This window comes from Manis javanica, chromosome 7 (assembly GCF_040802235.1).
Source record: "Manis javanica isolate MJ-LG chromosome 7, MJ_LKY, whole genome shotgun sequence".
Taxonomy (NCBI): Eukaryota; Metazoa; Chordata; class Mammalia; order Pholidota; family Manidae; genus Manis; species Manis javanica.
Window position 1 is genome coordinate 72348046 of NC_133162.1, and position 16213 is coordinate 72364258.

Below are 16213 nucleotides of genomic sequence, written 5' to 3' on the forward strand. Positions count from 1 at the left end.
ATTGTAGGAAATAAGCATTAAATTATTTATTTCTTTCCTTAAGATGAGAAGGCAGAGTACAGAATGGAAGATTGTATTAATGAATGTTTACATTTTTCTGAAACTTTTTACACATTTTAGAATTTAGGACAAAATTGTAATCTTAGAATATTAGATCTTGGAGATGGAATCTATACTATATAAAGTGGGAACTACAGTAACACCAGGAATAGGGGAGAATAAATATTCTAAGACAATATGTACAGAGAAATCAAGTTCATTATTTTCAAATTCAAAATTTAGAGACTCTGATTATCAGATAAAAGGTTTGAATTCTTAAGGGATCTACATTTAAAAAAACATAGGTAGGACATACACAAACATAGGTAGGACATACACAATGAAGTGGTCTCTGTTTTTCCCTCCTGAAATCATAGAAATCTGCCAAAGGGTGGTGGCTTTGGGAGTGAAATTCTTGAGTGGGTACTTGTTCAGAGATTGTTGTGTTAGTAGTAACTCACTATAACTGGAACGTTTGGAGATGCATTTATAGAAGTCAGTATACTAATAAAGAAGTTTTAGAGTCTATTGCATGATTTTATAGTTGGTTTAACTCCCCAGTTATGTTTCCCTTAAGGCATTAATACTATTTTTTACTCTTCATTCATTTTTTGAACATTTATTGCTCTGCTTTAGTAATGTGCTATAAATGGAGATTACAAGTGCTGCAAGTAAAAAAAAAGTCACCTTATAATAGGAGGAATCATGTATTTTTCATTTACTGTTATATAATCAGTATGGAACACATACCAAGTAACTAATAAATAGTTTCTGAAGGCATATTAGTTAAGCCATTAAGTAGCTGTGATGCATGTTCTGGATACACTCAAATTATAGAGATGGGCCACCTCGCTCAGCCTGATGAGTAGCAGTCAGGAACTGCTTACAAAGGTTACTTGTAGATGAGGTCTTGAATAATGAATTATGCTTAATTTGGTGAAAAACAAAGGGAAGAGCACAAAGAATGTGCAAAAGAATGGCAGTCTAAAAGGGGGTATCTATGAAGAGAGAGGCTGCAGTGATTTCGGTATAGTTGAGGTACTGTAAGGGTCTGGAGGCATGCGAAGACAGTGTAAGGCGAGATAACAACAGTTCTTCGTGTGTCTTGCTAATTCCATTCTGTGAAATATTTTAAGATTTTTAAGCAGAGAGCATGACAAGGTCATTTGATTTTAGAAATTAGACCAAAAGTAAAGGTTTGATTTCAGAAGTTAGCATTTTATTAAAAGTGACCATTTATCTAGCCACAGCAATCAGACAACACAAAGAAATGAAAGGCATCCAGATTGGCAAAGAAGAAGTTAAACTGTCCCTGTTTGCAGATGACATGATATTGTACATAAAAAACCCTAAAGAATCCACTCCAAAACTACTAGATCTAATATCTGAATTCAGCAAATTTACAGGATACAAAATTAACACACAGAAATCTGTTGGATTCCTATACACCAACGATGAACTAGCAGACAGAGAAATCAGGAAAATCATTCCATTCACAATTGTATCAAAAAGAATAAAATACCTAGGAATAAAACTAATGAAGGAAATGAAAGACCTATACTCTGAAAACTACAAGACACTCATGAGAGAAATTAAAGAAGATACCAATAAATGGAAACACATCCTGAGCTCATGGATAGGAAGAATTAATATTGTCAAAATGGCCATCCTGCCTAAAGCAGTATACAGATTTAATGCAATCCCTATCAAAATACCAGGAGCATTCTTCAGCGAACTAGAGCAAATAGTTCTAGAATTCATATGGAATCACAAAAGACCTCAAATAGCCAAAGCAATCTTGAGAAGGAAGAATAAAGCTGGGGGAATTACCTCCCTGACTTTAAGCTCTACTACAAAGCCACAGTAATCAAGACAATTTGGTACTGGCACAAGAACAGACCCATAGACCAATGGAACAGACTAGAGAGCCCCGATATAAACCCAACCATATATAGTCAATTAATAAATGATAAAGGAGCCATGGATATACAATGGGGAAATGACAACCTCTTCAACAGCTCATGTTGGCAAAACTGGACAGCTATATGAAAAAGAATGAAACTGGATTATTGTCTAACCCCATACACAAAAGTAAACTCAAAATGGATCAAAGACCTGAATGTAAGTCATGAAACAATAAAACTCTTAGAAGAAAACATAGACAAAAATCTCTTGAATTTAAACATTAACAACTTTTTCCTGAATGCATCTCCTTGGGCAAGGGAAACAAAATAAAAAATGAACAAATGGGACTACATCATGCTAAAAGCTTCTGTACAACAAAGGAAACTATCAGCAGAACAAAAAGGCATTCTACAGTATAGGAGAATATATTTGTAAATGACATATCTGACAAGGGGTTAACATCCAAAATATATAAAGGACTCATATGCTTCAACACCCAAAAAACAGGTAACCCTACTAAAAAACGGACAGAGGATATGAACAGACAGTTCTCCAAAGAAGAAATTCAGATGGCCAACAGACACATGAAAAGATGCTCCACATCGCTCATTATCAGGGAAATGCAAATTAAAGCTGCAATGAGATATCACCTCATGCCAGTTAGGATGGCCAACATAGAAAAGAATAGGAACAACAAATGCTGGTGAGGATGCAGAGAAAGGGGAACCCTCCTACACTGCTGTTGTGAATGTAAATTAGTTCAACCATTGTGAAAAGCAGTATGGATGTTCCTCAAAAAACTAAAAATAGAAATACCATTTAACCCAGAAATTCCACTCCTAGGAATTTACCCTAAGAATGCAGGAGCCCAGTTTGAAAAAGACATACGTACCCCTATGTTTATCGCAGCACTATTTACAGTAGCCAAGAAATGGAAGCAACCTAAGGGTCCATCAGTAGATGAATGGATAAAGAAGATGTGGTACATGTACACAATTGAGTAGTATTCAGCCATAAGAAGAAAACAAATCCTACCATTTGCAACAACATGGATGGAGCTACAGGGTATTATGCTCAGTGAAATAAGCCAGGTGGAGAAAGACAAGTACCAAATGATTTGACTCATCTGTGGAGTATAACAACAAAGGAAAAACTGAAGGAACAAAACAGCAGCAGACTCACAGAACCCAAGAATGTACTAGCGGTTACCAAAGGGAAAGGGACTGGGGAGGATGGGTGGAAGGTAGGGATAAGGGGAATAAGGGGCATTACATTTAGCACACATATTGTAGCTGGGGGGCATGGGGAAGGCAGTATAGCACAGAGAAGACAAGTAGTGATTCTATAGCATCTTACTACACTGATGGACAGTGACTGTTGTAGGGTATGTGGTGGGGACTTGATAATGGGGGGAATCTAGTAACCACAGTGTTGCTCATGTAATTGTATATTAATGATACCAAAATTTAAAAATTAAAAAAATTAAATTAAAAAAAGTGACCATTCACTAGGCTGAATGGCAGGTTCTAATATATTTCAAATAATCATGTCATTTCATCAGGAAAACACTCTAAACCAACACATTTAAAAAAGTTTATTTTGATATCATTAATCTACAATTACATGCGTTAACATTATGTTTACTAGACTCACCCCATCATAAAGCCCCCCCCCACATACCCCATTACAGTCACTGTCCATCAGCTTAGTAAGATGTTATAGAATCACTACTTGTCTTCTCTGTGTTGCACAGCCCTCCCTGTGCCACCCCACATCCCCACATTATGTCTGCTAATCATAGTGCCTGTTTTTTTCACCCTTATCCCTCCCTCCCCACCCATCCTCCCTAATCCCTTTCCCTTTGGTAACTGTTAGTCCATTCTTGGGTTCTTGAATCTGTTGCTGTTTTGTTCCTTCAGTTTTTTCTTTGTTCTTATACTCCACAGATGAGTGAAATCATTTAATACTTCTCTTTCTCTGCCTGGCTTATTTCACTGAGCGTAATACCCTCTAACTCCATCCATGTTGTTGCAAATGGTAGGATTTGTTTTCTTTTATGACTGAATAATACTCCATTGTGTATATGTACCACATCTTCTTTATCCATTCATCTACTGATGGACACTTGGTTGCTTCCATTTCTTGGCTATTGTAAATAGTGCTGCGATAAACATAGGGGTGCATATGTCTTTTTCAAACTGGGCTGCTGCATTCTTAGGGCAGATTCCTAGGAGTGGAATTCCTGGGTCAAATGGCATTTCAATTTTTAGTTTTTTGAGGAACCTCCATACTGCTATCCACAATGGTTGAACTAATTTACATTCCTACCAGCAGTGTAGGAGGGTTCCCCTTTCTCCACATCCTCACCAACATTTGTTGTTTGTCTTTTGGATGGTGGCTATCCTAACTGGTTTGAGGTGGTATCTCATTGTGGTCTTAATTTGCATTTCGCTGATGACTAGTGATGTGGAGCATCTTTTCATGTGTCTGTTGGCCATCTGAATTTCTTCTTTGGAGAAGTCTCTTTTCAGATACTGTGCCCTTGTTTAATTGGATTGTTTGCTTTTTGTTTGTTGAGGTGCATGAGCTCTTTGTATATTTTGGATGTCAACCCTTTATCCGTCTGTCATTTATGAATATATTCTCCCATACTGTAGGATGCCTTTTTGTTCTCTTGGTGGTGTCCTTTGCTGTACAGAACCTTTTCAGCTTGATATAGTCCCACTTGTTCATTTTTGCTTTTGTTTCCCCTGCCTGGGGAGATACGTTCATGAAAAAGTTGCCCATGTTTATGTCCAAGAGATTTTTGCCCTTGCTAAACCAGCACATTTTAACCTAAAAAGATGTTCTGACACAGAATAAAGAAAATAAAATGTAGATGTTTCATCAAGAGGGAATACTCTTCCAGAATGTCCAAATGTTTCACATTAATAAGCTGAACTGTATAATCTTGAGGGTTTGTGAAGTTTCCTGCAGTTTGTGGTTCATGTCGTTTGTCTGGGAAGAATTGTTAACTATCTGATTTTAACACCCTCTAGTCTTACGCAGGCCCTTCGGTGACTTAGAATTTACGTATAAATATTACCTTGGAAACTTTACTAATATCTATATCCTGAAAGGTTGCAGTTGAGTTTAGATAGTGTTTTGAAAGTTCCCTTTGTCAGAGCACATTGTTTGTACCAAAGAAAAGACTGTATTTTCTTTTCATCTGTGATTATTTTTCTGTAGTTATCCAACTTTATAACTATGTGTTACTGTCAGAGTGTGACCCAAGCCATTGTTTGCCTTAAGCAATATTTTAGAACTTGGGAAGTGATTTTTGCTTATCCAAACCTTTCTTAAGACCTTTTAATTTGTATCTTAAGCTTGAGTATACGCAGTGAAAACAGTGGAAAATTTTCCTCATTGGATCTTGACAAAAGTCAGGGCTTGAAGTGAGCAAAAGGAAGTGGTGTAGGGTTTTTTTATGGTTTCAGTTGTGTTGAGATAAGAAAATGGAACAGTTTATCCACAGGACAGCCCATTTGGGAAAGTCTCGTTTGTATATAAAAGTAAAGGAATTGGCATAACATTTTTATTCCTTCTGTTATATTCAGTCATTCCTACAGCAAATATTCATTTTGTACCAACTATGTGCCACACAGTTTTCTAGGAGCTAGAAATGCAGAGTGAAAAAAATGGACTAACAACCCTGCCCTTATGTAGCATATATTCTTGAGCAAGTGGCAGGCAGTAAACAAAATAAGCAGTAAATTATATATCAAATTACATGATGACAAGTGCTAACTGAAGAGAAAAAACATCAGGGAAGGAAGATAGCAGTGCCAGGAATGAGGTTGCGATTACAATTTTAAATCACTTTACAGTGAGCGAGAACACTCAATGAGAAAGGGATATTTGGAAAAGCACTCAGAAGAGGTAAGGTAGCAAGTCGTACAGATGTCTTGGGGAGGATCTTACAGGTAGAGGGACCTGTGAATACAAAGGTCCTGTGGCAGGGTCATGCGTGGGCATGTTTTAGAATCAAGGAGGCCAGTGCAGCTAGAGTGGAGGAGTTGGAGTCCTGTGAGCCATTGTAGACTTCAGCTTTTGCTCTAAGTGACTTGGGGGGCCATTGGAGGGTTTTGAAGACAGGAGTCATGTAATCTAATAGGGTTTTTATCACTACTTTGTCTGCTGTGTTGATAATATTATGTAGATAGATAGGGGTAGAAGCAGGGAGACTAGTTAGGAGGCAGTTTCCAATAATCCGGGTAAAAGATGTTAGTGGCTTGGATGAGAGAGAGGGCAGCAGAAGTAGAGAGAAGTGTATAAGTTGTGGATACATTTTGAAGGTAGAACCAACAAGATTTGCTGACAGATAGGATATGGAATATGAGAAGGAGAAAGGAATAGTTAAGAATGGCTCCCAAGGTTTTAGATCTTGGAAACTAGAATAATAGAGAAGTTGTTAGCTCAGGTGAGAAAGAGCATGGGTCAAGCAGATTTGAGGGGTAAGAGGAGAAAGGCCAGGAGTGATAAATTACATAGCTGCTGGTCATATTGTTAAGTACATTTTTATACCATTTGAGCTGTCTTAAAAGTAACTCACATAAAAGTGTATGGGTCCTTTTTTTTTATTGAAATATAGTTGATATAAAATACTATATTCATTTCAAGTATACAACACAGTGGTTCAGCAGTTGCACACATTATTAAATCCTCACCCCAGCCACTGCAGTTACTATCAACATAGAAAGAATTACAGAACCATTGGGTGTGTTCTCCATGCTACACTTCCATCCCCATGACAAACTTACATTATGATTGAGATTTTTGTGCCCTTTTACCCCCTTAGCGCCCCCTTCCACACACCCCAACCCCTTCCCCATTGTAACCACCAGTCACTTCTCAGTGTCTGTGTGTCTGCTGCTGTTTTGTTCATTGTTTTGTTTTTAGATTATGCATATAAATGAAATCATATGGTATTTGTCTTTCTCCACCTGGCTTATTTCACCTACATTAATACCCTCTAGGTCCATCCATGTTGTTGCAAACGTCAAGATTTTTTTTTCCTGTGGCTGAATAACACTCCGATGTGTATATGTACCACATCTTCTTTATCCATTCATCTATTGATGGATACTTCGGTTGCTTCCATATCTTGGCTTTTGTAAATAATGTGGTGATAAACATTGGATGCATATATCTTTTCAAATTAGGGGTTTTGTTTTCTTTGGGTAATTTCCTAGAAGTGGAATTACTGGGTCATACGGCTTTTCTGCTTTTAGTTTTTTGAGGAGCCTCCATACCCCTTTCCATAGTGGCTGCACCAATTTACATTCCCACCAACAGAATAGGAAGGTTCCCTTTTCTCCACAGCCTCGCCAACACTTGTTATTTCTTGACTTTTGGGTAGTGGCTATTCTAACTGGTGTTAGGTGTTATCTCATTGTGGTTTTGATTTGCATTTCCCTGATGACTAATGTGGAATATCTTTTCATGTGCCTGTTGGCCATCTGTGTTTCTTTAGAAAAATATCTGTTCAGGTCCTCCACCCATTTTTAAATTTTTTTTGTTTTTGTTTTTTGGTATTGAGGCATATGAGTTCTTTATATATTTTGGATGTTAACCCCTTATTGGATAAATCATTTGTGAGTATGTTCTTCCATACTGTAGGCTGCCTTTTTGTTCCATTGATGGTGTCCTTTGCTATACAGAAGCTTTTTAATTTAGTTCGACTTGTTCATTTTTTATTTTATTTCCCTTGCTCTGGGAAATGTGTCCAGAAAAAAATTACTCAGGCTTATGTTGAAGAGAACTTTGCCTATGTTTTCTTCACAGAGTTTTATGGTTTCGTGTCTTATATTTAGGTCTTTAATCCATTTTCAGGTTACTTTTGTTTATGGAGTTAGACAATAATCCAGTTTCATTCTCTTTCATGTAGCTGGCCAGTTTTACCAGCACCATTTATTGAAGCGATTTTCTTTTCCCCATTTTATATGTATTCATGGCTCCTTTAGCATGTATTAATTGACCATGGGCTTTTTTTTTGGATATGTGTTATGAAGTGTCTTCTCTAAAATATTTGACTATTCAGAATTGCTAATTTTATGCTAATCTAACCCAAAATACTCAAGAGATCTTTTTTTCCTTTAATTTTCCTTCTTATCAGCTAGAATGTTTTTGATTGTTGAAGAAAAACTGACTCTTTTTCTGATCTTAAAAAAAACAAAGGGGTTTCATAGGCTGCTAACTCAAAAGTCCCTAAGCAATTGAGGCTTCAGTCAGGGTTGCTTAAGCAGTGCATTGACTGCTCCAAAGATCTGGATTTTTTGTCTCCTCCTGGCTCTGCCTTTTGCTTCCCCTTCTGGTCCCAACTTAGCTGCCAAAAGCTTCTTGGACTGCTATTTTCTTACTCACATCCACTCAGAAAGAAAGGCTTTGTCCCTGTAGGCCCAGCTGAAGTCTTGAGACTGTAATGAGACCAGCTCATGTCTGAACTTTTTCCTGTGGCAGAGGATAGAATATGCTGATTGCCTTACTGCAGAGCCCCTACTCTTGGAACTTCAGGGAAACCTGTGTCCTCTGAATTTTTAAAAAATTGTAAATTGAGAAAAAAGTAGAGTGAAATGGTGAATTTTTTAATTGCTTTTGCATTTGTGCAGGCAGTATGTGTAGCAGAAGAATATGATGCCTTTTTAAAGTGATCAAGTTAAATGAGAAGGAAAAAAAGTAAAAGTAAAATTGCATTCAGACATTATTGGTTTTATCAAGATAATCTGCCCTTATACAGGCCTAATACTATTGCTTCCTGAACATTAGATCTGCAAAAGAGCCCTCAGATAATAATGTAATCTAATAGTCTGGTCACTCTAGTCAAGAATAGGTATTTCTCAACAAGGGTAGCATTATTGGCATTTGGTTGAGACGGTTCTTTGTTTTGAGGGTTCATCCCTGCACATTGCTTTGCATTTTCTATTTTGGTCCCAGGTCACTACATGTCCTGTCATACTCTAGTCATTGTTTAAACCAAAATATTCACTGTACATTTCTAGATTTTCTTAGGGAGAGACAAGCTTGCAAAAACTTGTGACTGTTTTTGAAAGAGTCTTCTTTCATCTCGAGGGCATAAATACAGATACATTTTGATTTGGCTTCTTGAGAGAAATGTGCGCTTGGTTTTATTTTTGAAGTTCTGCTTTGATATTTTTTCCCCCTAGTTCTAGAAGTTATGTGTATTCCCTTTAAAGATTAATTTAGCATTTGAATTGATTTTTTTTTGCCACAGGGATTTACTAAGTTAACTCAAAAAGTCTTTTATTAAATTTAGTGTTGCTTAAGGAAAAGAGAAATCTGTTTTGATAGCCAAATTTTGGTACTCTTTCAAGCATTTTGACTTGGGTCACATAGGTTAGAATAGAAAGCCCAAACAATCTTGAACAAATGTCTTGATAGGTTAAAATTATTTGTGGTAAGAAAAAGTGAAATGTACTAAGTCTAGATGAATTCATTTAAAGCTCTTTGAATATACATTAAAACACATTTTATAAGTACTTAGGAAATATTAGATATATTATTAGTTCCTCTTTGGTGAAATGAACATATATAAAAATATGTGTGTGGTGTGTGTTAATAGTAATCTGTTACTCTGAGATCTATTTTCTGAAAGTCTGTATCAATCAGGGCCCAGTCAGGAAACCACACTGGTTACTTTAACCAAAAGAATTTGGTTTAGGGAATTGGCCACATGGTTACTAGAGGATTGAAAAAAGCTAAAAGAACACTGGAATTTAACAGAAATAGTAACTGTGGACAGAAGATACCACCCATGAGAGGTTGAGGTTTCAGAACCTGTAGAATGTGTGTCCCTGTGAAGCCATGAGCCAGCCCTCTGTGGAAGAAGCCATAGGAGCCCAGCTGCTGCTGACACCTAACAAGCTCAGAGCAGGGGTCTTGTGGAGGTGGCACTCAGACCCTCATGTGTGGGCACCACTGGGTCTGAATGGCAGTGAGGCTGGTTCTGGGGGTGTGGAGGGAAGCTGGAAATTGGAACCTGCTGCTGCCAATGTGAAGGGTGTTGTTCAGGTGACTGCCAGAACAGCAAACAATATCAGGAGGAAGTCCCTTCTTCCCTCCTGCAGCTTTCTCTAGAACCTTTGTTGGCAGAATTTGGAACCACCTGGTGAAAGACAGGTTACTGGTATCCCAGCTCAGCATCACAGTGCAGAGTATTGAGGGGGCTTGGGGATTTTTTTGCTTGTTTTTTGCTGAAAAGCAAGAGAGTAATAAGGGGCACAGTACTTTTTTATTTTTCTCATTACCTACCAGCTCCCAACTATGCAGTAATGAGTGGGTTTGGGGCTTTATCAGCAGCAGACATGCCACTTACTGGTTGTGTGAACTTGAGCAAGCTTCTTAACTTGGCTGAGTTACATTTTGCTTGCCAGGTTGTGAAGATAAAATAAAATCTTATGTGGTTCAATAAAAAATAACTTCCTGTTTCCCTTTTGATGAACTTACTGGTTAAGACACTTGGTGTTAGAAAACCTGGGGTTTAGTTTGCCCCTAAGTTACTAGATACATGAAATTGAGCAAGTCACTTTAGCTCCCTGAACCCTGTTCACTGTAAAAGTTGGAAAAATTTTACTTACATAAGGGCCATACAGATGGTATAATTCATGTAAAACTAATTTGTAAACTATAAAGGTGGTGATGTGCAAACATAAAGTTACATTCAGTACTGTATATGAGTTTCTCTCATTTAATCTGCACAGAAGACCTAGATCTGTCTTCTGACCCTGAATGCTTCACCACCATGTTATGCTGATTTTGTCTATAAAAGTACTATACAGAAAGACAGTATTGTTTACTCTTACTCAAAATATACCTATAGGAATGACCAAACTGTTCCCTCCCAGGCATTTCTGCAACAGCTGATTAACTTCACTTGTTTTTTGGTCATCTGTGCTTATTCCAGAGGAGAGACAGAAGAGTAACACCCAGGTCTCCTCAACAGCTGGCATTAAGAATCTCCACTAAGCACAGATAGGCCAGAGATTGATGTTCTAATTATTTGTGAGGTTTTTTGATTAATACAATTAAGCAAACAGCTTTGGAGAAACTAGGTTAAAGAGTTTGTAATACGAAGTTGGTGTTTTGAAAATAGATTACCTCCTTTTTCTTAAAATAATTCATAAATCAAGAAGTATTTATTGTACATCTAATATTAAGGTCCCTAGTTAGGGATAAAAAACATCAATGCATCAACTATGTATAATGCCATACTAATTTGTCTTGCCTCTTTGTTCCTGAATAGTTTGTGCTTGTATTGGCCAGAGTAGTTTTTTGGTACAGAAGGAATGTGAAAGTTTTTTTTTTTCCTGGTGTCTTTAATGTACAATCACATGCGCAATATTGTGGTTACTAGATTTCCCCCTTTCTCAAGTCCCTACCACATACCCCATTACAGTCACTGTCCATCAGCATAGTAAGATGCTACATAGTCGTCACTACTTGTCTTCTCTGTGCTATACTGCCTCCCTCACCCCCCACCACATTATGTAATGCCCCTTATTCCCCTTATCCCTCCCTTTCCACCCACTATCCCCGGTCCCTTTACCTTTGGCAACTGTTAGTCTATTCTTGGGTTCTGTGAGTCTGCTGCTGTTCTGTTCCTTCAGTTTTTGCTTTGTTCTTATGCTCCACAGATGAGTGAAGTCATTTGTACTTGTCTTTCTCCACCTGGCTTATTTCACTGAGCATAATACCCTCTAGCTCCATCCATGTTGTTGTAAATGTTGGATTTGTTTTCTTTATGGCTGAATAATTTCCATTGTGTATATGTACCACATCCTCTTTATCCATTCATCTACTGATGGACACTTAGGTTGCTTCCATTTCTGGCTATTGTGAATAGTGCTGTGATAAACATAGGGGTGCATATGTCTTTTTCAAACTGGGCTGCTGCATTCTTAGGGCAAATTCCTAGGAGTGGAATTCCTGGGTCAAATGGTATTTCTATTTTTAGTTTTTTGAGGAACCTCCATACTGCTTTCCACAATGGTTGAGCTAGTTTACATTCCCACCAGCAGTGTAGGAGGGTTCCCCTTTCTCCACATCCTTGCCAGCATTTGTTGTTTCTAGGGAACATGTAAGATTTTAAATGAAGGAGGGGTAATTGAGCAGAAATACAGTAGCTGAATGTGTTAAGTTTGCTTTGAATAAATAATTGAATGCTGGGGAAAGGTAAGGTCTAGTTGGAACGTAGGGCCAGGGGTGATGATGAAAGTAGTGACCTCAATGTGATGAAGACAGGGCAGTTAGAACTGCCTCTGTAAACTGGAGTTTCCCCAATCCCTGCTGTAAATCAGAATTTAGCTAGATGGTTGGTTGGTTGGTTGGTTGGTTGGTTGGTTCTCTTTGCTCCTTTTTTAGACTTTCCAAAAGAGTGTCTTTTCAAAAGACAGTCGTTACGAGTGTCTTACCATCACAAGTTCTCATAGCATGGACTCCAGGACAGGCTTTTTGCTGAGATTTCTTGTGTATTATCACAGATAGACTCACATACCTATTTATTTAAGCATGTTATTTTTTAAGGGTTTATGTTTAGATTTGGGTGAAATTGTTGTTTACACTGATACGAAAATAACCATGAGTAGTGTTGCTCCAGTTGTGTGTGAATATTAGCTCAGGGGTTGATGGGGGTGAAGGTTAGAAATGGATGAGCTGCTTGTTAAGGGAGAAGACAATATTCTTATGCTAATCAAAGCTCTGGATAAGGAGCAAAGCAGCCTTGCAAACAATGGCTCTGGAGCCAGAAAGTCTGCAGTGAGTCTAGTCTTCCTCAGAAAGCTTGTCAGACCAGGCGCCTGGAGCTGCCTAGGGGGGAGGGACCCCTTGCAGCAGGGGGAGTTTTCTCCCTTCTACTTTGTGGAATTGGCAGCTGGCCAGCTTGTTGAAAATTTCCAAACCTCACTACTAGAAAGTAAAAATAAGGGTGGGGGGCTTAACGGAAAGAGGAGAGAATGACTTCAGTCTGTTTTTTCAGCTGACTTCAGCCTTTTCCTGTTTTTAAAATTCTGATTGAACTGTCAGTTCTGCCTTCTTGCTTTTGGTGAAGCTTTACTTTTTTTTTTAATTTAAAAACAAATAATTTCTGCTTTATTGAGTAATTTTGCCTTAGTGTTATTTTCCTGAAGAACAAACCACCCATCTGTGTATATAGCAAAGGAAAGGAGATGTATTTAGATGCTATTTGGATAAATATTTAATAATAACTTTTTAAGTGCTAGCATCATTTTAAAATTTTGATCATGCAGCATTTCAAATGTCTGCATTTCCTTATATCTTTAACATTGTAAAATTAGATTTTAGTTTTAATATAAAAATTTTGGTGAGTTCTAGAAATTTAAAAAATCTTTTTTATTCAGATGTTAGACTTATAAAATGCTCAGCTTCAAAAATGGTCTCAAAATAAGGTTATTCTTTTGCTATATCATGACTATGGGAGCACTTAGTAGTAAGATGGGTCAAATGAAGGGAAAGCCATCAGTGTATTAGTAGTAACAATCACAAGACCAACTGACATCTATTATTTATTAAATGTTTTATACTGAGATGCAAGATGCTCATTCGGGTTAGTAATATCCTCCCCATTTTGTCGCTAAGGGAACTGAGACCTAGATAGCTTGAGTAACTTTTCCAAAATTAGGTAGCAAATAAATACTGAGCTGCTATTTGAAACCAGTACACTGACATCAGAATTCACTGTCTTAAATTGTGGAATCCATAGTTTAAAAGGGCAGAGGTAATAGTGTAGTAGAGTAGAACCAGGGACACTTTTCCCCCCCACCAAAAAATAAGCTATACTTGTGATAATTTAAAAACAAAGAACATATTTTTGTTACTCCTTTGGAAAAAGATGTTAATAATATTATCCAGCTAGTTCTTGGGCATTGTGACTATTTATCTTATACTTTTATTGTTATACTCTGACTTGACTGTGCTTTCCAGATTTGTATCCTTTGGTTCACTGTGCAATAACAGTAATTAGACTTTTATTATTTAAACAAATCTCTCAAAATAACTGATGAATGTTATCTGTTGCTGCCCAACTAATTTCTCCAAACTTCAGCAGCTTAAAACAGCCAACATTTATTGTCCCATTTTCTGAGAGTCAGGAATCCACCAGGAGCTTAACTGGATGGTTCTAGTTTAGGATCTCATGAATTGTGTTTGTGAAGCTGTGGCCATCTGAAAGCTTCCCTGGGTTGATGAATCTGTTCCCAAGGTGGGACACTCATGTGGCTGTTGGCAGGAGGCCTTGGTTCCTTGTCACAGGGGCTTCTCTGTAAGGCTGCTTGAGTGTCCTAATGATATGGCAGCTTGCTTCTTCAACAGTGAATATTTCAAGAGGTAGCAAGAGGAATCTTCTTCAGCGAACTGGAACAAATAGTTCTAAAATTCATATGGAACCACAAAAGACCCCAAATAGCCAAAGCAATCCTGAGAAGGAAGAATAAGGCAGGGGGGATCTTGCTTCCCAACTTCAAGCTCTACTACAAAGCCATAATAATCAAGACAGTTTGGTACTGGCACAAGAACAGACCCACAGACCAGTGGAACAGAATAGAGAGTCCAAACATATGGTCAATTAATCTATGATAAATGGTCCATTAATATATAATATACCCAAACATATAGTCAATTAATATATGATAAAGGGGCCATGGATACAATGGGGAAAGGACAGCCTCTTCAACAACTGGTGTTGGCAAAACTGGACAGCTAAGCTACATGTAAGAGACTGAAATTCGATCATTGTCTAAACCCATAACAAAAATAAATTCAAAATGGATCAAAGACCTGACTGTAAGTCATAAAACCATAAAACTCTTAGAAAAAAACAGGCAAAAATCTCTTGCACATAAACATGAGCAACTTCTTCATGAACAAATCCCCCTGGGCAAGGGAAACAAAAGCAAAGATGAACAAGTGGGACTATATCAAGCTGAAAAGGTTCTGTACAGCAAAGGACAGCATCAACAGAACAAAAAGACATCCTACAATATGGCAGAATATATTCATAAATGGCAGGTCCAATAAAGGGTTGACATGCAATATATACAAAGAGCTCACGCACCTCAACAAACAAAAAAAAACAATCCAATTAAAGAGTGGGCACAGGATCTGAACAGACACTTCTCCAAAGAAGAAATTCAGATAGCCAACAGGCACATGAAAAGATGCTCCACATCACTAATCACCAGAGAAATGCAAATTAAAACCACAATGAGATATCACCTCACACCAGTAAGGATGGCCTCCATCCAAAAGACAAACAACAACAAATGTTGGTGAGGATGTGGAGAAAGAGGAACCCTCCTACACTGCTGGTGGGAATGTAAACTAGTTCAACCATTGTGGAAAGCAGTATGGAGGTTTCTCAAAAACTAAAAATAGAAATACCATTTGACCCAGGAATTCCACTCCTAGGAATTTACCCTAAGAATGCAGGAGCCCAGTTTGAAAAAGACATATGTACCCCTATGTTTATCGCAGCACTATTTACAGTAGCCAAGAAATGGAAGCAACCTAAGTGTCCATCAGTAGATGAATGGATAAAGAAGATGTGGTACATATACACAATGGAATATTATTCAGCCATAAGAAGAAAACACATCCTACCATTTACAACAATATGGATGGAGTTAGAGGGTATTATGCTCAGTGAAATAAGCCATGCAGAAAAAGACAAGTATCAAATGATTTCACTCATCTGTGGAGTATAACAACAAAGGAAAAACTGAAGGAACAAAACAGCAGCAGACTCACAGAACCCAAGAATGGACTAATAGTTACCAAAGGGAAAGGGCCTGGGGAGGATGGGTGGGAAGGGAGGGACAAGGGGGAAAAAGGAACATTACGATTAGGAGACATAATGTGGGGGAGAGGGGCACGGGGAGGGCTTACAACACAGAGAAGGCAAGTAGTGATTCTACAGATTCTTACCATGGTGATGGACAGTGACTGTAATGGGGTATATGGTGGGGATTTGATGATGGGGAGAGTCTAGTAACCATAATGTCACTCATGTAATTGTAGATTAATGATACCAAAATTAAAAAAATAATAATAGTAATAAAAAGAAGTCACATTCTGCTTTTCCATCTTGTTATTAAAAACGAGTTGTTGATGTCCAGTGGGAATTCATGGGATGACACTAGGCTCATCTTTAAAGGTAGAGTCTGAACATTTGTGGACATATTTTAGATCAGCAAAATATTTT

At 37.7% G+C, this 16213-nt stretch overlaps 1 protein-coding gene across 3 annotated transcripts in view; it reads left to right on the forward strand.

Moving 5' to 3' along the window:
* The window catches only part of BMPR1A (bone morphogenetic protein receptor type 1A), a 178780-nt gene that overhangs the window by 107067 nt on the left and 55500 nt on the right, over window positions 1–16213 (forward strand). The window lies entirely within an intron of this gene.